The sequence below is a fragment of the Helicoverpa zea genome, chromosome 21 (genome assembly GCF_022581195.2).
Source record: "Helicoverpa zea isolate HzStark_Cry1AcR chromosome 21, ilHelZeax1.1, whole genome shotgun sequence".
Classification (NCBI taxonomy): domain Eukaryota; kingdom Metazoa; phylum Arthropoda; class Insecta; order Lepidoptera; family Noctuidae; genus Helicoverpa; species Helicoverpa zea.
The window spans coordinates 2,139,971-2,162,977 of NC_061472.1; the positions used below are offsets into that span (position 1 = coordinate 2,139,971).

Here is a 23,007-nt window from a genome sequence, read left to right on the forward strand (position 1 = left end):
TGAAATTTTAGCTGGATGTGTCATCCCGACACTTTTGTCCTACTGCTGGTCGAAGCTGCAGAGAACATAATGTAACATGTGCCCTTGTTCGCCACTTTCTCTCTCAGATATTTCGGAACTTTTTAAATTTATTTATGTATTTGAAGGATTCATTATACTTATACTTCGGCCGTTCAGAGAATGCGTTCCTGACACCTATCAGTTAGTCACGACTAGTGATGGGCACAACATAACACTGAGTTCGTTACCGTTCCTTCAAAATGAACCGCCGCATTATTTTAAGATTATTTTCGTTTTAAATTGGCGGAATCATTTGTTTTATATTTTAGTTATTTAAGTGGAAACCAAAAAAAGGTAATATTCATATAATAAAATTGTTTTATTTATTCTTTGTTACAAGTACATTGAATTGAATGTGCGAACAGAATATTAATCAGACTCCGATTTGCTTGAGGAGGTGGTGTCTTCATCATCATCTTCGCCTACATGTATAATTATATTATTATCAATAACAGAATCAATCCTGATATCTCGGTCTAACGAAAGCCGGGTAATCAAATAAAAACAGATCGAAAACACTTGAAAAACGTGGTCTATGCGCACGAAACGACAACGGACGACTGTTTTAGCGTCACAAAATGGCGGCCCATAACGCCATTTGGGGTTACCATTTTTAATCTAAGTATAAAAATGCGGTTTGGTCATAGTTTTATTTTTATATTTCATAAAAGTTATAATTAAGTCTTATAGTCCATTATTTTCCAATTCTTAAAAAGAAAATCAAAACGTATTATTTTATATTATAACTGTATAAGAACAGATTACGATACTTGCCTGTTATTTTTAGCACAGCACTACAAAATATAAACCGCTGACATAACCTTGTAATAGCGCAGTATAGATTTAGAAAAATATTGTTTACCAAGTTATTTGACACTCAGTTTGGCACAAAATTATAACATTCATTGATTATTGATATAATAATGTTGTTTTAATGCTCCTCAATTGTTAAAACGGTAAACAACCAGCAAAAATATTTTTATCGTAACTGCAACGCCATTGCAAAGTTACGTCGTCAGTTCAATCGCGACGTGTCAGGAACGCATTCTCTGAATGGCCGAACTATAATATCATAAAGAAGCCAGAAGAGTTATCCTTAAAAATAAAATAAAATGCAAGTGCCTCACAAATACTCATAGCAACAAGAAATAGGTAGCCGCGCAGAACATTATGACTAATTGAATTTCCACGGCGTTCCGTTATAAAACTGCTATTGTATTTAAGTCCAACAAATAAGTAACAAGAGAGAAACCACCGTTGTATTTTTACTCAAATAAATTATTAGTATTAGGCATGCCACTTCTAGTCCTCACAACAAAACACCTGTATATCTACAATCAGAACTCAGAACGTCTGATTAGGGAGTGATATCTATTTAGATAATTTAGTGGTTCGCTCGCGATGAAATATTTTCAGCATTCCGTTGTATTTTGCTGATTGTCGGTGATTCAGTTGGGTAGATGTCAGCCGTTATATCATTGAGTTTGTTGGTAAATGATTTGGTTTATTCGTTGTATTGTGTATAAGTATAGACTTTGCCTTATTTTTTATAGGTACCGTAGTAGGTACTTACGACACTAGCTAATTAGGAACAAGGAATAGTTAAACTCTACTAACATAGGTAATAGTATTTTTTGTAGTGTGTGTATTGTTTGTAACAAGTAACAATACGATTATGCCTTTCAACATTACATAGTCTCTTTTGAAACGAAAACAATGTACCGCGTGACGTAACACTAAATACATAATTCACACGGCGCTGCGATACCAAACGGTAATTTCGCCATCCTACGTATACCTTCGATAGCTCAGTTGGTAGAGCGGTGGACTGTAGATGTAATACAATTGGTATCCATAGGTCGCTGGTTCAAATCCGGCTCGAAGGAATCTTTTGCATTATTTTTTTCTTTTAAATGCAATTGTTTTTTAATCACGATTTAATAATGTAAAACAGAAGGAATATAATTATTTTGTTTCAAAGTAAAATCTTTAATTTTATACCTTGTTGAACATTCTCTCTAACACATTTTAACATAAAGTAAATAATTTTATTAACTAGGTATTTTTCAATAGCTGAATATTTTGTATGGTTTAATTTTATTTATTCGTATTTTAATTATATTTTCAGTACTGAAGTAGGCATAAAATGAATCTCTCAACCAAATTAAGTTGCTTAATTCTTTACCACAAAAAATAATTACCTCCCAGACTCAAAAGGAAAGTTTTTCCCAACAGTCCACAATTGAATTAGATTCAAAATTGAATTTGGACACGATACAAAGAATTTGAATCACCTTAACCCTTAACCGCGGCTCTTAGAACCGTGTGCAATCAATTACAGGGTTGGGTCTCATTGTAGTCAGATGTCTTCCTTGTAAAATTGAATTAATTTTTAAAAAGTTTATTTCCTGGTCATTTTGTAGTGATGTGCCGAAATTGTTATCGATACATTATTTCTACGTAGTATGAAAACATTTATAATTAGTAGGTGTTTGATTTCGCAGTTCATCATCATCATCATCATCTCAGCCATAGGACGTCCACTGCTGAACATAGGCCTCCCCCTTTGATCTCCACAGATACCTGTTGGAAGCGACCTGCATCCAGCGTCTTCCGGCGACCTTTATAAGGTCGTCTGTCCACCTCGTTGGTGGACGTCCTACGCTGCGCTTGCTAGTCCGTGGTCTCCACTCCAGCACTTTTCGGCCCCATCTGCCATCTGCTCTGCGAGCAATATGGCCTGCCCATTGCCACTTCAACTTGCTAATCCGGTGGGCTATATCGGTCACTTTGGTTCGTCTACGGATCTCCTCGTTTCGGATTCGATCACGTAGAGAAACACCGAGCATAGCCCTCTCCATAGCTCGTTGAGCGACTTTGAGCTTTGAGATGAGGCCGATAGTGAGAGACCACGTTTCGGTGCCGTAAGTCATCAGTGGTAACACACATTGGTTGAAGACTTTCGTCTTGAGGCACTGAGGTATGTCGGACGAAAAGACATTGCGTAGTTTCCCGAACGCTGCCCAGCCGAGTTGGATTCGGCGGTTGACCTCTTTCTCGAAGTTGGACCTACCTTTTTTTTTTTTTTTTTTTTTTTTTTTTTTGGGAGGGGGAAATCCTCATGGACTTCCTCCGCCTGGGGAAAGGCGGAGGGGTATGCCGGACTCCTACCGGCTAAAACCCCCTTGTGTCCTCCTTGCACGTGTGCGCGGGGCCGCGGGAATCCAGATTCTTCCGCAGCCCCACACTAGTGCTGGCCCTCGCACGGGCCTCGTCTCTTGCACGGGGTAGTGAGGTGTTCGCCTACCCCGTGCATCATCTCAGGGGCACGCGCCGACACACGCGCGTGCCACCGCCTCGGGTCCACTGAGTAGGGGCGGGAACTTCCCCAAGTCCCTCGCCCTTGAACCCATTCATGGGGGGCGGAAGAGGGCGTTGTCCGCCCTTCTCCTGCGCCCGGTGCGCCTTCTGCGACCGGGGAAGGGAGTCAAAATCTCCCTCTCCCGTTCCGCAGATTCCTTCTGCGACATCACGTCCTCGCAAAAGGAAACCACCGCGTCCCACGACTCTGCACTGCCGACCATCCTCCGCACCACAGCCGGCAGCGACAGATCGTCTCCGATTTCGTTTGTGAGGACACGGCGCTGCTCCTCCCAAGCTACACATTCAGCGAGCGTGTGTTGCGCCGTGTCCTCCCCGCAATGGACGCAGTGGTGACACCGAGCGTCCGGCTCCCTGTCTAAGCGACACAGAAACTTGCCGAAGCACCCATGCCCCGACAGTACCTGCGTCACCCTGAATGACAGGGAGCCGTGCCCTCTCCCGAGCCAGTCGTCGAGTACTGGCCGGATCGCCTCGACGGTAGCAAGGCCGGCGGTAGGGCGCATCAGCCTTTGCCGCCATTCCGCCACTAGGACTTGACGGAGCTCCTTTCGGCGCAGCTCGATCTCCCGCTGCACCGGCATCGAGCCCCGTACCCGCTCTTCCTCGCGCCATCGGTATAATGACGCGAGTACTTTCGCCTCTAGGTCCCAGGGCGGGGATCCGGCCAGGACACAAGCCGCCTCGTAGGAAATCGTGCGGTACCCTCGGATGACTCTGACGGCCATCGCCCTCTGCGGTTTGCGCAGGATGGCGAGCGTGCCGGCCGTCATGTCCATCGCCCACACGGGGGCCCCATATAGGGCCATGGACCGCACGATTCCCACGTACAACCGCCTACAGGCGGCGCTCGGTCCCCCCAAGTTGGGAAGCAACGATGATAGCGCGCCCGCAGCGCCCATCAGCTTGGGCGTCAGCCGCCGGAAGTGAGGCCCGAATTCCCATCGGCTGTCGAGCACCAAGCCCAGGTACTTCATGGTGGGGCCGACAGCGATCCGGGCCCCGCTGACCACGATGTGTGATCCCGGCGGCGGCGCACGTCGGGGACCATGGAACACGATGGCCTCCGACTTGTTTAGGGCCACCTCCAGGCCCAGGCGCCGGATGCGGTTCACCACCTGTGATACCGCAGCTGTGGCTATCAACGTCGCTTCCCTGTGCGAGCTCCCCCGGGCAGTGACAAGCGTGTCGTCCGCATAACACGTCATGTCGGCGCCCGGTGTGAGCTCACCCCTTAGCACCCAGTCGTAGCCGATGTTCCACAGGAGGGGTCCCAAGACCGATCCCTGCGGAACACCGCACGACATAAGGTGCCGACCGGCACCGTCACGTCCCCGAAAACTGACGCATCTGCCCTCCAGGTAAGCCCCTACTATACGGCGGAGATAGGAAGGAACTCGATGGTATTTGAGAGCCTCCCGAATGCAACTCCAGGGAAGGGTGTTAAATGCGTTGGAGATGTCTAAGGACACCGCCAGCACCACCCCACCCCGGAACACAGTCTCCTCCGCCAGGGCCCTCACGCGCATGATGGCGTCTATGGTGGAGCGCCCCCGACGAAAACCGAATTGGTTGTCGTCCAGATCCGGCCCCTCTCTGCACAAGTGGCTGACGAGGCGATCTGCTATGATGCGCTCAAAGAGTTTTCCCGCCTCGTCGAGCAGCACTATGGGCCGATACGCGGACGGCGAGTCCGCGGGGCGCCCCTCCTTCCTGAGCAGCACCAGCCTCCCCTCCTTCCACACATTGGGAAACTGACCCTGCTCGAGACAAGCCGTGAAGAGCCCCCTCAGCTGGGGCTCCAGCTCCTTCAGGGCCAGGCTAATTGGACTACTTGTCCTAGGTAGATATATGAGTCAACAACTTCGAGTACCGAGCTTCCAACAGAGACTGGGGTGGGCTGAACATGGACATTTGACATAATTTTCGTCTTGTCCATGTTCATTTTCAGGCCCACCCGTTGTGAAACTCGGTCGAGGACCTCGAGCATCATACTGAGTTCCTCCATCGACTTTGCCATGACTACGATGTCGTCGGCAAACCGAAGGTGAGTGATGTATTCGCCGTTGATGTTGATGCCAAGTCCTTGCCATTCCAGGAGCTTGAAGGCGTCTTCCATTGCGGCAGTAAACAGTTTCGGGGAGATTACGTCCCCCTGTCTTACGCCTCTTCTCAATGGAATCGGCTTCGTGCTATGCTCCTGTACTCGGACCGACATGGTGGCGTTATTATACAAACACTTCAACACCTCGATGTACCGATAGTCAATATGGCATCGTTGGAGTGACTCAAGTACCGCCCATGTTTCCACCGAATCAAAGGCTTTCTCATAGTCCACAAACGCTAAGCATAATGGCAAGTTATACTCCTCGGTCTTCTGTATAACTTGCCGCAGCGTATGGATGTGGTCTATGGTACTAAAGCCTCTTCGGAAACCGGCTTGTTCGGGAGGCTGGAAGTCATCAAGCCTGTGCTCGAGACGGTTCGTGATAACCCTTGAAAACAGCTTATAAACATGGCTTAGAAGTGTGATGGGTCTGTAGTTCTTCAATAGGCTGTTGTCACCTTTTTTGAAGAACAACACCACCACACCCCTGCTCCATGCTTCAGGCGTTTTGCCCTCGGACAGGACGCAGTTAAAGAGCTTCTGGAGGACTTTAAGTGCCGGTGTTCCACCCGCTCTCAGAAGCTCTGAAGTGATTCCGTCCTCACCCGGCGCCTTGTTGTTCTTAAGCTGCTTCAGGGCCATCCTAATCTCATACAGACTGATGTCCGGGATATCTTCGGTATAATGTCGGGACAGCTTGGCTCTTGGATCTCCTGCCAAGCTGTCAACGGACTTTGCGACCGAAGTGTATAACTGTCCATAGAACCTCTCGATCTCGCCTAAAACCTCTGCCTTGGTCGACGCTATGCTGCCATCCTCCCGTTTCAGCTTAGTCATCTGGCTTTGCCCAATAGACTTGTCCTTTGCGAACACTTTGGAGCCTTGGTTTCGCTGTATGGTCTCTTTAACACGATTCGTATTAAAGAGACGCAGATCGTGTCGCAAGGATTTGGATATTCGTCTATTGAGCTGCCTATATGACTTCGCATCATGGGAAGACTGCAACTGTAGCAAGCGTCGTTCAGCCATGAGGTTTAAGGTTTGCTCGGTTAGTTTTTGAGGCCTATTTTTACGGCAGGGTCTAAAAAACTTAGACCCTACCGTGCGGACAGTTTCCACTAGTCCGTCGTTGATCTCGTCCACTGACACTAAGTTCTCAAGGCAAGCAAAGCGATTAGAGAGCTCGAGTTGAAAACTTTCCGGGTTTTGAATATGGGACCGAGTAGGTCGGAGCGTAGACTTCATCAGACTGGACCTTTCAAGTTTAACATTGATATTCAGTGAGGCTCTTACGATTCGGTGATCGCTTCCGGTTTTTACCCTGTTGATCACAGAGACATCACTGAATATCCGTCTCTTGTCGGTCATGAAGAAGTCTATCTCGTTTCTCGTGAAACCATCGGGACTCAACCAGGTCCATTTCCTGTGAGGCGGCTTCTGGAAGAAAGAGTTCATCATGAAGAGTTCCTCTTTCTCCAGAAAGTCAGCCAGCCTCTGTCCCCTATGGTTCCGTTGCCCATATCCAAATTGCCCCACTCTCAACTCATCACCGCTTTTCTTGCCCAACCTAGCGTTAAAATCCCCCATAACAACAGTGAAGTGGGTTTTGGAACTATGTATGGCCCTACTTACGTCCTCATACATAGTCTCCACCTCATCATCGGAGTGTGACGAGGTCGGTGCGTATACCTGAATGACCTTCAGCGAATATCTTTCGGATATTCTGAGTATTAGGTATATCACCCTGTTCGACACACTGTCGATGGTTGTTATGTTGCTTACGAGGGACTTGTGAACGAGAAACCCGACACCACCTTGGGACTTTTGGTCTCCCTCCCGGTAGTAGAGCAAGTTACCAGACTTCAGGGTTACGGTGTCCTCTCCCTCTCTACGGACTTCGCATAACCCCATAATGTCCCAATGTAACTTGCTCAACTCCTCTTCCAGCTCGCAGATCTTTTCGTCAGTCCTCAATGTGCGTATGTAGTGTGTTACCAGGGCCAGTCGTCGTGGGGGTGGGTAGCCGGATCTCTTCCGGAGATTCTTAGCACCCCCTGCTCCGCCGTTACCTTGACCGCTACCCGCGCCAGGGATAGCGGAGCTGCCGGGGACTGGGGGCCTGGTTTCTGTGCTTCTCATTGGGGGGTAATTGCCTTTAATCGCCACGCTTGGCAGGCGGGTTGGCGATCGCAGTGAGGGTATGCAGTACGCGGAGGACGCTGCTGCCCGACCTTCAGTTTGTCCCTTAGTCGCCTCTTACGACACCCACGGGATGATTTGGGGGGAGCGCAATTCTAAGCCGGCGTCCCACGGCAAAAATGATTTCGCAGTTAATTAATGTTTTTGTTGTTTAATTGATACAATAAAACATAACACACAACACAAAATCGATAAATCGAATAAAACCGCGCCAAAAGATCTGAACTGATCACCGTCCAACTTATATAGGTATCATAATTTTATTGATTGTAACTAACTACGAAATACTTGCGTTTATTTGGAAACATAACTTATATCCAATTAATTTAATCTTATTGGTTTATCGATTCCCATATTTTAAAAAGACATCACTGTGCCCCAAAAAATAAATAGAAAAAAATTCATTCCCACTAGAATCGTACCAATTATACGCAAATGAAGTTAACCCTTTGGATGTTCAGTGGAAGTTTTTAATTGCTGTTAAATCTAAAAGGGATCAAATGAAAGGTTCGTCCATTGTTGGGTATCATTAATCTATGTGGGTGGGTACAATTTCATGGTATAAGAGTGTTTTAGGTTTTGTTTTGGTGGGATAAAAATGTACCGTCTTGTCGGTATTGATGTCGTTTTATTTATAAGAAATAATTGGGAATGTTGAAATTGGTTTTGATTACTTATTTTTCACATTGTACAACGGCGTTCTTAAGGCCTTTGGCGTTCTCTACCAGTCTGCCTTTAGGATTATAAGCAAGACATCAAAGTCAAAACGTAAAGTTGTACTAAAATATATCAATATATCCATTTCAAAGACCCATTGAAAATAAAACTGTATTTAAATTAGGTACCTTTTTAAAAAAATATACAAAATTGTATACACACTAAACTGTTCTCCACAGTTGAGCAATATTTTAAACCCTACAATTTCACACCAGACTAAACAATAGATATTATCAAAAATCTTTTCCAGTCACCCCTGTTAACCCTTCTAACGCACAGATTCATCTTAACCCGTCACCGACTGATGGATCAAGATATTAATACCGAAAGCGTGGCGAATGTGACCAAACGTTAACCCTTTCAATGCATTCATAATTAGAATTGTGTTGTGGGCCTTCTAATGACTGATAGGCGTGATTTTCTTTTCAAAAACTAAGATTGATTGCGTAGGAATTTAATTTTTGGAAGAGATTAGTGAATTTGTTTGGTTTTATTTTAAAAAGTTTTTAGTTACTTTATATCCTAGTTATGTCCTAGTTGATATATCATTATATCGTGAAACAAATGATACTACTTAATGATGTACATTAAAACGTAAAACAACTTTTAAATAAAAGTTACGCTAAATGTTAATAATAATATTAAGCGCCTGAATATGTTATCATAGCAAGATTGTATGAGAGACATTGCAGTTCACTAAACATTTAAGTTAAGATAGTCTTATTTTCGTTTTACCAATTATTATGTATTGTATGTTGTTCATAAATTGCAGTGATGAATAATCCCTTTGAAATTTTATTAGTCGCAATAATCTGACCCACATAGCTGATTTGTTTGATTAACAAGCTACTTAGTGTAGGTCCTAGTCTTGGTTAGGTATACTTATAGAACTGATCAGATAAAAATTTGGTTATTATGTTCATGCTATGGTTTCTTTTTTCATTTAGAGAAGAAAAACCAAAGCGGCTATTTATTAATAATGTGCAAAAGTTAACTTAAGTACGCCTTAAGAACTAAGAGAAAGCAGCAAACATATTATATCTAGTATAGTCTAGTAGTAGCGGAGTTAATTAAGAAAAATATTGGCCACCTATCTGAAAATAAGAATAAAATATACCCAAATATTTTAACGAACCATATATATGCTGCAATTACGTCAAATTGCAAAGTGTAAAAAATAATCGTATCGAAGAAACCAAGGAGAAAATAATAAAGGAGTACTTACATACATTTTACATCAGAAAACCCCACAAGAAAGTATTTAAAATTATATACATCTTCAATTCACTACCATACACAAATTCCCTACACTTATTGACCATACCACAGTATACAGCATGGATATTAAATAGGCCTTAATAAGGGTCGGAATTAATATGCAGATGAGAGACGTTGATCGATTAGGCGTCACACAAGAAGGACCGACAATGTACCCGCATGGTACAGAATTTGCTCTAAGAGTATTGGGTGTCCACTTAAATGTTTGTGTGAATTTTTTAATGCGGTCAGATTAATTAAGCTTTTATTTTTTTTTAACTAACGCGAAGAAGTGATGAAAAGATTGTGTGAAAAAAGATATGATTCGAAAGAATGTTACTTGTGAGATGACGGCAGATATAAGAGTTTGAAAGGAGAAAACATGCTGCGCCAACCCCAAATAAAATTGGGATAAGGGCTGGAGGATGATAGATAGATGTTTTTTCCTTGATATGGAAGATGAAAATAGAAAGTACTTACCTTCATGATAGTAATTATACTATGGAGTTATTATTATGCAATGACTGACTATGAAAACAATTGAAGTTGGATAATAATAAAGTCACCATGCATTTGAAGCTAGGTCAAAATAATTTGCACCTTCTGTGGCTACTAGGTACTTATATAATCCTAAATAAAATCCTCTAAACATTACGTACCTAACTAAACAGAAAAAGACACCCCTCCCAGCGAATTCCGTACCAAGTATCATTTTAGATCAAACACGTGATAATGGCTATAAGAGCGCCCCTATTATTTGATACAATAAAAGTGAAGTGCAGAAATACTCCGCATTCTACTGCGAAAATGCACCACATACCATCATGACTTATGTAAGACTATACGCTCAAACGAAACTGAATCTTATAGCCTGTATCCTAAAGACTAATTTGGAGTAACATTTGATGGTCTTCATGAGCGATTTCAGGGTGTAGATCTATATATGTATCGGTTGTTCAATAGGCCGTTCGCTCGCTGATACGGTACTAATGTTGATTGAGAAAAATATGGCAGGAGTGTACAGTACAATAACTTGTGGTTATGTCTTCATGAATATTGAAGATCTGTCTGATAGTCACGTGTTTTTATTTGATTATGCTGTAATGGGTATTGTGGGTTGACGGTATCTGGTTTATGTTTAAGTTAGGTATGTTTCACTATAGAACGTTATGGAAAAATATTGATTTAATTTAGATTTTGATGATGAGGTGTTGGAAACAATGGCAGTTACAACATTGGGAAATACCAATGCCCGATTTCGAAAACTAAGAAATTATGTGTTTCGCCTCCAGACAATAGTTTTTTGGTGTTAATTTTATGATGATTATGGTAAAAACCAATCTTCTTTAAGAAAAAAATATCGTTTCATGTTCTTGAATCTCTATTTATTTAAGTTATTGATCATTTCTCTTATTAATTATTTTGGAAGTGCTTTTGGCTTCTTGTTTAATATAATCAATCATCTGTGATATAATCCTTCTCCTTTATAGAATAACTCATTGACTGAGAAAACAAAGAAAAATATATGTTCTTTAAAATATTTACGCACTTTTGCCGTACCTATATGAAAAAGTAATAAATATTTCTGATGAATGGGAGAATATGTCTCCCGTGTCTTTGAGGGTCTTTTTCCACCCGATATTAATTACCATATCGTTTACGCGTTCTTGGTTTCGACGCGACAATTTGTCGACTGCAATATTATTCACCCCTTTCTTCTGGTAGGTGACTACTTATTAATATTCCAAAAGGCAATCTCTAACGATTAATGTTTTTGGTTACATTGAATTTGTGAAGGGTTATTTTTGCATTTTGAGTTCTGTTTCATTTTGTTAATTCTTTTGTTTTTTTTTTCAAAATTAACATCGCACTAACGTAGATTTGAGCAATTTAGCTGGCCAAAAGTCTTTTTTTTTTAAATAAAGGTTATCATCAAATTGTGGGTAAAATGGAAAGAGGAATACCCCAGCAATAAGAATTTACCACATCTACCTACCAAACATGCGATATGCGCTTGCACCAGGAGTTGGAACTTGACCTTAGTGCAAATTTTACGTTATACGTTTTTAGAGATCTCGGTAGACGGTATTAAAGAAAAATTATTTTTGTGCTATCTAATTGATATTAAGCAACTATTATGATGGATTCGAGTTGTGTAGGTAACAGTTATTATATTTTAATATATTTTAAGTGTGATCACTTAATTTTTTATAGTATTATTTCAATTTTAAAAGAGGGTGTGTAAGCAAAATATTTTTTTAGTAATTTTCTTGTTTAAACACAATTTTGTTATATTATCGCGTTCGACCGCGTAACATTTTTTTTAGTTTTAGATATTTGACATATTAAACTAGCTTACGACATATTTTTTGGCTGCGGATAGCTGCGGATGTCCGACTTACAGGCTTTTTAAGATTTGAAGCTCATACAAAAATAAAATACTTTTTTCTTTAAAATGTCACAAAGTGCATTTTTTTTTGTTTTGAGTACCTCTGGCGTAAAAATAGTGACCCTACGTTATATTTACAATAAAATACAATAGCAAGATCTGACTAATTTGGAAGAAAAACTAAATTACCTAGGAAACTAACTTTTGACCTATTAGGGTGACACACCTGATAATATAAGCAGTTTTAAACAAAGATTTGCATATTTTAAAATAGCTACGAAAGTAAAAAACTGAAACTGTAAAAAAAATCCTTAAAACTAATGAGAATTGGTTAAGCAGAACATTTGAACGCCCGACAAGTGTTGGAAATCGACCGGGGCGGCCATCTAAATCACTTAAAGATTGTAGTGAGAGGACTAAACGAAGGAAAACTAAAGAAATACGAAACTGAAGAAATGTGACCAACAAAAAAAAAACATCAAAACAAGATTATTTTGCCCTGAAACAATAAAATATGCTACTACCAGCTGAATCAAACACAGAGTCTGATATATCAGAGGCAGAAAGTGAGGAATAAAAAAATATTAATTTTTTTTTACTACATTACATATTATTTTGAAATAGATATAATAAAAAATATCATAACTACTTTTAAAATGAAAATATATGATACTCTACATTAAAAAAAAAAATATTTACGGTTTTTTTCAATAAAACATGCTTATTATCAAAATACAATGCTTAAATAAAATAAATAATAAAATAATGATAAAATAAAGATAGAAAAAACGAAATACATTGTAAAATATTTTTGGCCGCCTAAATTGGTCAAATCTACGTATGTGCATCGGTTGGTACGAGTAGGTATGTAGGTAAACTGAATGAAAGTTTGCCAAATAATGTGGGTTAGAACGAAATAGTGGGGAGTATTTTTGTCGTAACGGATGCCAACGTCCATACCATGTTGAAAGCACCGGTTCTCGTCCGATCACCGAAGTTAAGCAACATCGGGCGCGGTTAGTACTTGGATGGGTGACCGCCTGGGAATACCGCGTGACGTTAGCTTTTTGCCAAAACTATTCTTTTTATCGGTAACTTTTTTACTAGTGACTTTGACGTTGTCAGTTTCCAGGTCACTTGGTCACTTGAAAACGTCAATTTTCAAATCACTTTTCTTCTTGAAAATTATTATGTTCTTCTACATGGATGACCTTTTAACATACTATGATTAGTTTAAAGAACCTATTTAAATCACAATAATTAAGATTGGTTTTGTTCATTTAGCCAGCTTTACGTCACAGGTACAAAAGCATCTATTTCTAACAGCGTTGGAAAATTGCCAAGATGAACTGCCTACAATTCTATCCATACCCCATACACAGGGGTGAATATATTACGGATTGCAATTCGAAAATTGTCAGCCCCAATATCGAATGACGTTTCGACAATAGAATTTGTCAGTTCAGTGTTAGTAGTGATTATTTCCTATTAGTTATATGATAAACACTTTAATTCTGTTAGGAATTTATTTGGGGAGCCAATTAGTTAGGGGATCAATGTTTATGTTACTGACAGTACGTTCTTATTGGATTTTTGTCTATTTCTGATAGAAAAAGAAACGAAGGTGAATATTATTTTCTTCGAATTTCCATCCGCGATTCACCGTAGGATTTGGTTCGCGTGGCCTGATAAAAAAGGGACCCATACCCATAAATGGGCTGTTTATAAGGGATAGAATTTATAAAATCTCACTGCATCTAGACAAAATGTCAAACTTTTTGAATTTTGGTGCAGATATGACGCAATTTTTTAATCGATCCTCATTATCATTGATTGACACGAGGGAGAAAATACCTGAAAAATGAGCTTCTTAAGAAAAATGGATACCCACAAGATTATTAAGATAAAAGTACCTACTTAACTTTAAGAATTTTTTCACGAAACTTTCGATCATGTGTCATTTATAAAAGAATCTTAGTACATTATTTTATCTAACTTCCGATCTTTTTAATTAATTAAAAGACACGTCCCATCCATTACTTAGTAATGTCCACAAATTAGTGTAAAATATCTCATCAATCTCCATGCCAATTAAAATGATTGGATGCTTTGAATATTTCTATTAAAACGTTTAGATAAGAAACACGCAAACACATACGAGAAAATTGGTCAAATCTACGTATGTGCATCGGTTGGTACGAGTAGGTATGTAGGTAAACTGAATGAAAGTTTGCCAAATAATGTGGGTTAGAACGAAATAGTGGGGAGTATTTTTGTCGTAACGGATGCCAACGTCCATACCATGTTGAAAGCACCGGTTCTCGTCCGATCACCGAAGTTAAGCAACATCGGGCGCGGTTAGTACTTGGATGGGTGACCGCCTGGGAATACCGCGTGACGTTAGCTTTTTACACTTATTTTACTTTACGTAAACGTTGCGGCAAGTCTGAAATAAACATTGTTTTACCCAACATAAAATTGACACCAATTTTTTTGACTATGGAACAATTTGTCAAAAAAGAGTTATTAGAGACATTCTTCAATTTAATTTTAATTATTTTCTTTTAATTATTCAAGGAATCTGCCATTTATCTTCGTCCATAATAATAATGATCATTATAAGACATTTATTAAATACCATAAATCGGACAATCCTGTTAGGTGCCACCACATTCTCATTATCTTCACTAATTATCTGTTAATTGAACAGATTGGACTTAATAAACACGTAATCGTATTATCTATTACATTACAGCGCGAATAATTATTGCAGTTCAATTAATTATTTCAGAAATAAATCATTGGAAAACTGCCAAGAATGAGGATAATGATGTGTAATTTACATGGATGACCTTTTAATAGGTATGTTATGAAGAAATTATTGAGCCTATTAAACTACAACTATTGTTTCATTGCGCTTTTATTCATTCAGATAGCATGACGTCACAGTTGCAGTAGCGTCTATTTCTAGACGCTGGCAAGTTGCCAACATAAACTCATAGAAAAGGGTAATTTTAGCACCTCTCTCGCCAACGTCCATACCATGTTGAAAGCACCGGTTCTCGTCCGATCACCGAAGTTAAGCAACATCGGGCGCGGTTAGTACTTGGATGGGTGACCGCCTGGGAATACCGCGTGACGTTAGCTTTTGCCAACAAACCATTATATCTTTTATGATCAATTTTTTCAACATTTAAGACTTTATCACTTCCTAGTTCGCGAGAAGGCTTATAGTTTTCAAAACATATTTATTCTCAAAACTTATTTTCCTCTTTTACATGGACGACCTTTTAATATTTTAGTCATGAAGAAATTATTGAGCAACGATTAATATTTTTTCATTGCGCTTTTGTTCTTTCAGATAGCATGACGTCACAGGTGCAGAAGCTTCTATTTCTAAACATTGGCAAGTTGCCAACATAAACTCATAGAATAGGGTAATTTTAGCACCTCTCTCGCCAACGTCCATACCATGTTGAAAGCACCGGTTCTCGTCCGATCACCGAAGTTAAGCAACATCGGGCGCGGTTAGTACTTGGATGGGTGACCGCCTGGGAATACCGCGTGACGTTAGCTTTTGCCAACAAACTATTATATCTTTTATGATCAATTTTTTCAACATTTAAGACTTTATCACTTCCTAGTTCGCGAGAAGGCTTATAGTTTTCAAAACATATTTATTCTCAAAACTTATTTTCCTCTTTTACATGGACGACCTTTTAATATTTTAGTCATGAAGAAATTATTGAGCAACGATTAATATTTTTTCATTGCGCTTTTGTTCTTTCAGATAGCATGACGTCACAGGTGCAGAAGCTTCTATTTCTAAACATTGGCAAGTTGCCAAGATAAACTGATACAATAGGGTAGTTTTATCTCCTTTCTCGCCAACGTCCATACCATGTTGAAAGCACCGGTTCTCGTCCGATCACCGAAGTTAAGCAACATCGGGCGCGGTTAGTACTTGGATGGGTGACCGCCTGGGAATACCGCGTGACGTTAGCTTTTTGCCTTTTGGTGCATTTATTTCATTTAGATAAAACATTTGCATTTATTAACCCAGCAGCAACTTATTTCTGAAGTGAATAAAACTTAAGGTTATTTCCGATTCACATCTGCAGAAATCTGAAGCCAACTTTTACTCTGATTTCCCGCAACTAAAGACCAAATCGATAAACTAAACCGGCTATAACTTCCAGCGATATCCCATTCAAACTTGCCAAAGCCTTAGATGCTAAACATTACCATTTCCTTCTCCCATACAAGTCCCATACATCTCAAACTATGAAACGACATGTACCATCAAAACACAATACCTTATATATTGTTGTCATTATATAAATACCAACTTACGCATACCACCCAGAACTTCAACATCACCCGAATTTCAACCTTCCATCTTTGTACTTAAGGACCCTAAAGATGAAGTGTAGCAGCAAAAAGAAGTTGGTAGATCGTTTCGGCCATCCGACTTGTGTAAAGATGCCCCGCTGTGCAGGTATAGAGAAGTGATGAGTGCAATTTTCATTGTGTAGTTTATCTGCTAGTGTTTTGGTTGCTAAAAGGTGACGTCACATTTGTTTGTGAGGTCTCAGAGGTCAGTTTTATTTGATACTGAAAATATTGTGTTAAACAGACACTCGGTAAGTATATGATTCTTATATACGTACTTAATTAAGCCACAAGTATTTTATTACGCTCAACGACTGAGATATTTAGCCTGTGTGTAGCCCGGATCCTGAAAATGACTGAAAGTCATTAAACTTTCCATGCATGAAGTTGTCTTTTCACAATTTGGTATAAAATTACTTTCACAGAAAAAAACACTATGAATTTTGTAACAAAGCAGTTAAATAAAAACACAATAAAATTGCTTTTCCTTCAAACCACTTATAACGACTCGGCAATCGGTCTTTCATTATTTTTTAACACCACAACAGCCTATCAAAATGACCAATTACCAATAACTATAGAAATGACGTGAGCAACAAGCAAATGCTTTTTGTTAATGAATGGACTTGTATAAATAATTCTTGTTGGGGTACAATTTTACCCCAAGCCGCACGCATAGGGTTAACTAGAGACGTATTCTAATATTCAGTTGATAAACCTATTACCTATAGACAATGTTTATAGCTATTATAGTTTAGAAAATTGGGTAGTAGCAAAAAAACATTATTGTCATGAGTTTTGGTATACATTCTATCAGATTTGTTTTTCATAATATTTTTACTTTATTGACTTCTTCCTTGTATTAAATTCTTTCCTTGGTCCTAATTAGGGTGTTAAATTCTTTCCTTGTATTATAGTAGCGTTATAGCATTTTTTTCCATAGTAGATTTTCATTAAAAAAGTAAAATTGTGAACAGATGTCATACATTCTTCTTTAGTTTATAATATTTCTATTTCTGTAGGTGTTTATATCGACTCTTTAAACTCTTCGGTACAATCACACTGTCCAGGTATCAAACTTGGACATATAAAAAACAAAGTAGTAGCAATAAGTAAAAACACCAATCTTTTTAATTTAAGTACATAAAATAGAAAACCTTTTTATCCATTTTTTTTTCCTCTAAATACTCATACAATTACAATCTATTATTCTAAAGGGGAAATTATTTTCTTTCCTTCATCCACAAACCAAGTTTTTGTAGAATGACACGTGTCACCGAAATTGCTTACCAATTTACTTCAATCGGGAGTCGAACGCGCTCACTCGCCCGAGTAATTGCTTAGTCTTACTTAATATTGTGTTTGGTTTGTTTTTCCTTTTTATTTTATTGGTATTGTTTGTCTTTGTGTCTATAATATAATTTTGTTTGAGGTGCTTCGAAAACGTGTTTTTGTTTAATACACATAATTGCGTTTGGTATACTTATAGACGTTGACTGAAGAATAGTCGAAGATCTTAAAGTACATAAAATGATATAGTTGCCTTAATGCCCTAATGTTCTAACTGAGCTACTTACTTCCCGCTCGTGGATATAAAGTATCCCTCGTTTTTCCTTACTTAGTTTCTAGTCTATTTATTTATTTATTTATTTAAAAGGCACACCAACAACTTATTTACAATTACTTTCGCATATATAAGTTTACAATTATGGTTAGTCCTGCGTAAATAAGTTAATCACAGTTGCGCACAACGCTACAGCTCGACCACTACAGTTCTGTAGGTTTAACTTGAAAGACATTCAGACTAACTGTGTCTTTACCATTTATAATAATGTAGGAATATATACTAAGGATGCCCAAACATCAGTTTTCCATCAGCTATCTGGTTAATTCACCTCCCCTTCAAACTACGCTCACAAAAGAGTGAAAAGTATCCCTAATTAATCATAAACAAACTAGTTACGAAGTGAATTAACTTCTGGACAGTATCTTGAAACACATTATATCATTTTATAACGCAATAAGTCAGTTAACAAAGGCGTTATAAATTGCACTCATTTGTATTGCATTGTTAGACTTTCATTGCGCGGTTGTTCCTCTCAAGTTGGGTAAAGAGGGATGTTTTAAATACGAAATATTATCATGTATTAAAGACTATTTATCTGTTATGTTGGATATGTGTTTTGTTTAATTTTGTCAAAACGTTAAAGTTAAGCGTTGTTTAGTACCAAAATCATAGACGAATCGGCCATAGTGTTTACCAGATTTTGTGATGAATGAACCTGTTTGTGAAATAAATATTCCGTTAGTCCTCAACCATTTCATTTAAGATTTGCAGATCGATCATTTAATACACCCATTCGATTCGATTAATCGTTAAATCAATAAACTGACTATAATTGTAGCGCCTGACAAAAAAGTATTCGCAATTCATCAAATCAAAAATTCAGGCGCTAAAATTAAATTAAACAATTTTTAATTTATCTTCTTTACAACTGAATAATACCCTCAAAGGCCATATACCTACTTCTAAGCCTAAATGCCTATGCTAGTCATATATTCATGCAATCGGACATGAAACGTCAATCGCTGCAGTATTCCCCGGGGAGTCAATAGCTGAGTCAAACGTAATCCTTCTTACCATCGTGCGAGCCTCTCGTTATCGAGATATGAAAGCTCCTGTAATGTGTGGAAAATCGGGAGGTTTGGATATTGTCTAGTTGTGATTGTTTATGGTGAATAATTTGGGAGTTGTTTTATCGATTTATCCTATAGTTAATGGTTACTATTTGGATACTATCACCTTTAAAAAAAAAGAAATACACGTTACTTTACTTTCACTGACCCATTGTATATCGGAGCGCAGATATACGCGAGACACAATTAATTTTCAATTTTTTTTATATTTAGAAACATACAAAGAAGAAAGAAGTCCCTTTTAAGTACCATATTTTTAGATCGCATTCAGAATAATAATCTTAGGATAATGCATTATAAGCATTTTTTTTGTAATTTTCACTTTCAAGCCTTTCTATTTTCTAGTCAGACGAACAGTTCCTTTAGAATCTTTCAAGGTATCCAAAATCCACAGCCAATTTCGAAACCGCCCACACTAAATGACACTACAACATACGGTAGCCAATCCTACAATGTTAATACCCACAGATATTAAGATAGGGCTAATCCTCACATAACTTAGGATCACGCCAGTTATATGCCATTCAGTGCCCGCTGACCATTGTCCTGCATTTAATTTAAACGGCGAACAGCTCCAAGCGGCGTGGTAATGATTTTACTAGCCCCTGCGAACTTAAAGTTACAACGTAACCCCGGACTTGTAACCCTTAAGCCAATGATACAAGGTTGAAATTTGTGTGACTTGTAGTTTGTGGAGTACAGATGTAATTTTGTCAGAATGTGTCGTAAGATTTTATGCGTGATGCTCTTTATGCAAACAAGTCCTAAGGGTGACATTTCTGGTTTTTGGCGCCATTGAATTTTGACCCGCCATTAAAGTTAATGTTGGTATTGCTTGTAATTTGATGGTTGAAGATATGAATGTTGTGATGGTTACGCATAATTTGAATTTGGACATAGAAGTTATATCAAGGAAACAATGGAATGAACACATCCTGGATATCTTAACAGTTGAACGTATCCCTAGTGACAAGCCCGTCCTATCTTTGGATTGCTGTTTTGAAATCTTACTCTCTTACTTACTTATGTGTCTCTCTTACTATGTTTATTATATTAGTTATACAACATACACCCTAATGACGGGCTGAAAAGCTACATATTATGCTCCTCAGTAGAAATTAACAACTTATCCTCACATTTGCTACGAAAAAGCTGTTCAATATTTATTTCAGTATAGCAGATCGAAAAGCCAACAACAGATAGCATAGTTATGTAACAAAATCTGGCCTTACAAACCATAAGTGTAAAAGTCGTATTGTCTGCACAAAACAATAAGGAAGGGATTACTGAAAGTACATTTTTCATTAAGAAACTCATTGTCACCCTTAGTTTATAATCCGCTGATGTAACCTCGCTGACAAATGTTGCTAATAAGAAACCTGTCGGGTTGGGATTAGCTCGTGTTAATTGATGTTATTATTGTCAAACTCTAATGTTGTATATAAGTTTATCGATATCGACGTCAATACCACAGCATCTAACAAACATCTCTTCATTTACCTAGAAACTACAGAGCTTCTTTGAACTTCTATTTAGGCATTGTTAATACAATAATATGACCTTACTAAATATTGTATAGCCTTTCGTTTGTAATGTTCGATAATTGTGGTTTTTATTATTGTGATCCTTTATAGATAACTTGTATTTGATGTTTGAGTACTTTTAAATCGTAACATTGTCCTTTTTCAGATCTATCGACAAACACTAGGTACCTAAAATGTTATCGATATAAATACTGTCCTGTCCCACCACTATTACATAATTTAACCTTACCATCACCACAATATTTCGTAAGCGGTTTAGTGTTTAAAATCAAAATGGCGTCGACTCATCGTAATTAAAATGTGTCATAATATTAGGGGTGGCTTTAGTGAAAATGAGAATTATAAATAAAACTTATAAGAGCTCCAGATTATTTTGGATTAGGTAATTTATTTTTATGAATAGGTGTTAAAGAATTTTTGGTGTTATTAAAATTTTAATTATGTTTTTTTAATCTCTATGGAGTTCTTATACAGCCAAAGACCTATTCTGACGTGACACACAGGTCGTATAGAAAACAGTTTGTAAGGAAAATAGAGCAGAAAATTATACTAAATAATTTTCGAATGTCCAAGAGACTGTAAGCGTTACCTACTGTGTAAGATTAAGAGCTATGTATTTATATAATTGATATTCTGCATTTAGAATTACAATAGTGGTTCCTAATTTAGTGTCTGCCATAACTATGCTACCACTGGTTTTCCATCATCATTTTCAGCAAATGACTTCTATCTAATTTTTGGACATCTGCCATAGAGTTATCGTGACGTCACAATACACTATACCAACCATGAGAGTAATTAAAGGGACAGCTTTAATTTGCAAAGAGCGAATATAATCCTAATTCGTTATGCTACTTCCAAAACAGGGATCCTAACCCTTCAGTATAACTTCTGGTCATTCATACCTTCTCTAACCCCTTTCAAATTAAAACCACGATAACTTCAAATTGCTATGCAATTATCAACCTTATGCTGAAGAAGTTAGAGTGTACTAAGATAGCAAATAGTAAGTTGTAGTTTTGCCAACAAATAGACATGAGTAATAGCGCTTATGATTGAGACGCGTCATCGGATCTTTGCCTTTTAGATGAAAATCACCCTTATTCATAGGGCGATAATGTTTATTTTTGAAAATATTGTAAGTGCAGGATGATTTTACTAGCGATAAATATTGCAGCAAAATACTGTCTGCATTTAAGTTAAAGCTTAACACAGTATGAATTAAACTAAGAATAAATAGGTTTGGTGTTTGCACTCTCTACCACGAAATTCTGAGCAAATGCCACCTCAAAGAGAATCGATTTTTGTTCAGTCAATAAGAACAGGATTGTCATCTAGAATGTGAAAAGAAACATAATAGGTGTATGGCAAAGCTCTTCGAAAAATTGGCATAAGGTATATTGCAAAGAATTAAGTAGAATTTTAAATTCCGAAGTCATTTTGTCGATCGAAAGAGCCCAATGTCGACCGAAAGGACCAAACGCATGTTTGCATGTAGACATGTAGTCCTTTTCATTAAGTTACGGGTCGTGTCGTATCCGCTGAATGAAACCTACTTTCTCATAAATATTAATAACCCCATAACAAACATAAGTGCACCCTTTGATTGAGTCGAGTCCGTAACAAATCTGAGTCGTTTCAAGTAACGATCACATTCATATTGGTCAGTTTGACAAACCGCCCGGTTTCTTAGAGTTATGACTCGTGACTCGCAGTTTGGGTAAGAATTAATAGATGATATTATTTACCCTTGCTTAGCAGAAACATTCTTAATAGTTGTTATCTTTACATGGAAACATCCGTACTAATATTATAAATGCGAAAGTAACACTGTCTGTTTCCCTATGTGTCGGGCTATGACCCCTAAAATACTGGACAGATTTCAAAATACTTTGGTACACAGGTAGTCTAGAGTTTGAAGGGGCATAGGTAGGCTAATTTTAATCCGGGTGTTCGAAGTTGTTCCGTCGAGATGAAGGTGGAACCATGGAGCACAGTAAGTTGTCTAAATGACACCATACCCACTTATTGTAAAAAAATAACAGGAATTAATGATTAAAAACATCTTGCCACGTATGTAATCTTTTAATCCTTGTTAATGATGTCCGTCAAACAACCCTTTTCAACTGATTGAGCTCCGAAGGAACAAAAACTGGTTCATTTTCAATACACTAGCGACCCTTGTCGGCTGAACAAAACGGGTTAAGCAATGAAAAATGAAATCAAGTGGACATTGCTTAAAGTTAGACTGGGAAAATTTTGGA

The 23,007-nt window shown here is 38.5% G+C and overlaps 6 non-coding genes across 6 annotated transcripts; all 6 read left to right on the plus strand.

Moving 5' to 3' along the window:
- The first annotated feature begins 1,857 nt into the window (after positions 1-1,857).
- Positions 1,858-1,946, plus strand: Trnay-gua. The gene is given in 2 exon segments: positions 1,858-1,894; positions 1,911-1,946. It is a non-coding gene; the product is annotated as a tRNA-Tyr (tRNA).
- An 11,110-nt stretch (positions 1,947-13,056) lies between these two features.
- Positions 13,057-13,175, plus strand: LOC124641068. Its single transcript, XR_006985624.1, has one exon. It is a non-coding gene; the product is annotated as a 5S ribosomal RNA (ribosomal RNA).
- Positions 13,176-14,397: 1,222 nt separating this feature from the next.
- LOC124641077 lies at positions 14,398-14,516 on the plus strand. Its single transcript, XR_006985633.1, has one exon. It is a non-coding gene; the product is annotated as a 5S ribosomal RNA (ribosomal RNA).
- A 622-nt stretch (positions 14,517-15,138) lies between these two features.
- LOC124641078 lies at positions 15,139-15,257 on the plus strand. Its single transcript, XR_006985634.1, has one exon. It is a non-coding gene; the product is annotated as a 5S ribosomal RNA (ribosomal RNA).
- A 310-nt stretch (positions 15,258-15,567) lies between these two features.
- On the plus strand, positions 15,568-15,686 carry LOC124641079. Its single transcript, XR_006985635.1, has one exon. It is a non-coding gene; the product is annotated as a 5S ribosomal RNA (ribosomal RNA).
- A 310-nt stretch (positions 15,687-15,996) lies between these two features.
- Positions 15,997-16,115, plus strand: LOC124641080. The gene has a single exon (XR_006985636.1). It is a non-coding gene; the product is annotated as a 5S ribosomal RNA (ribosomal RNA).
- The last annotated feature ends 6,892 nt before the right edge of the window (positions 16,116-23,007 follow it).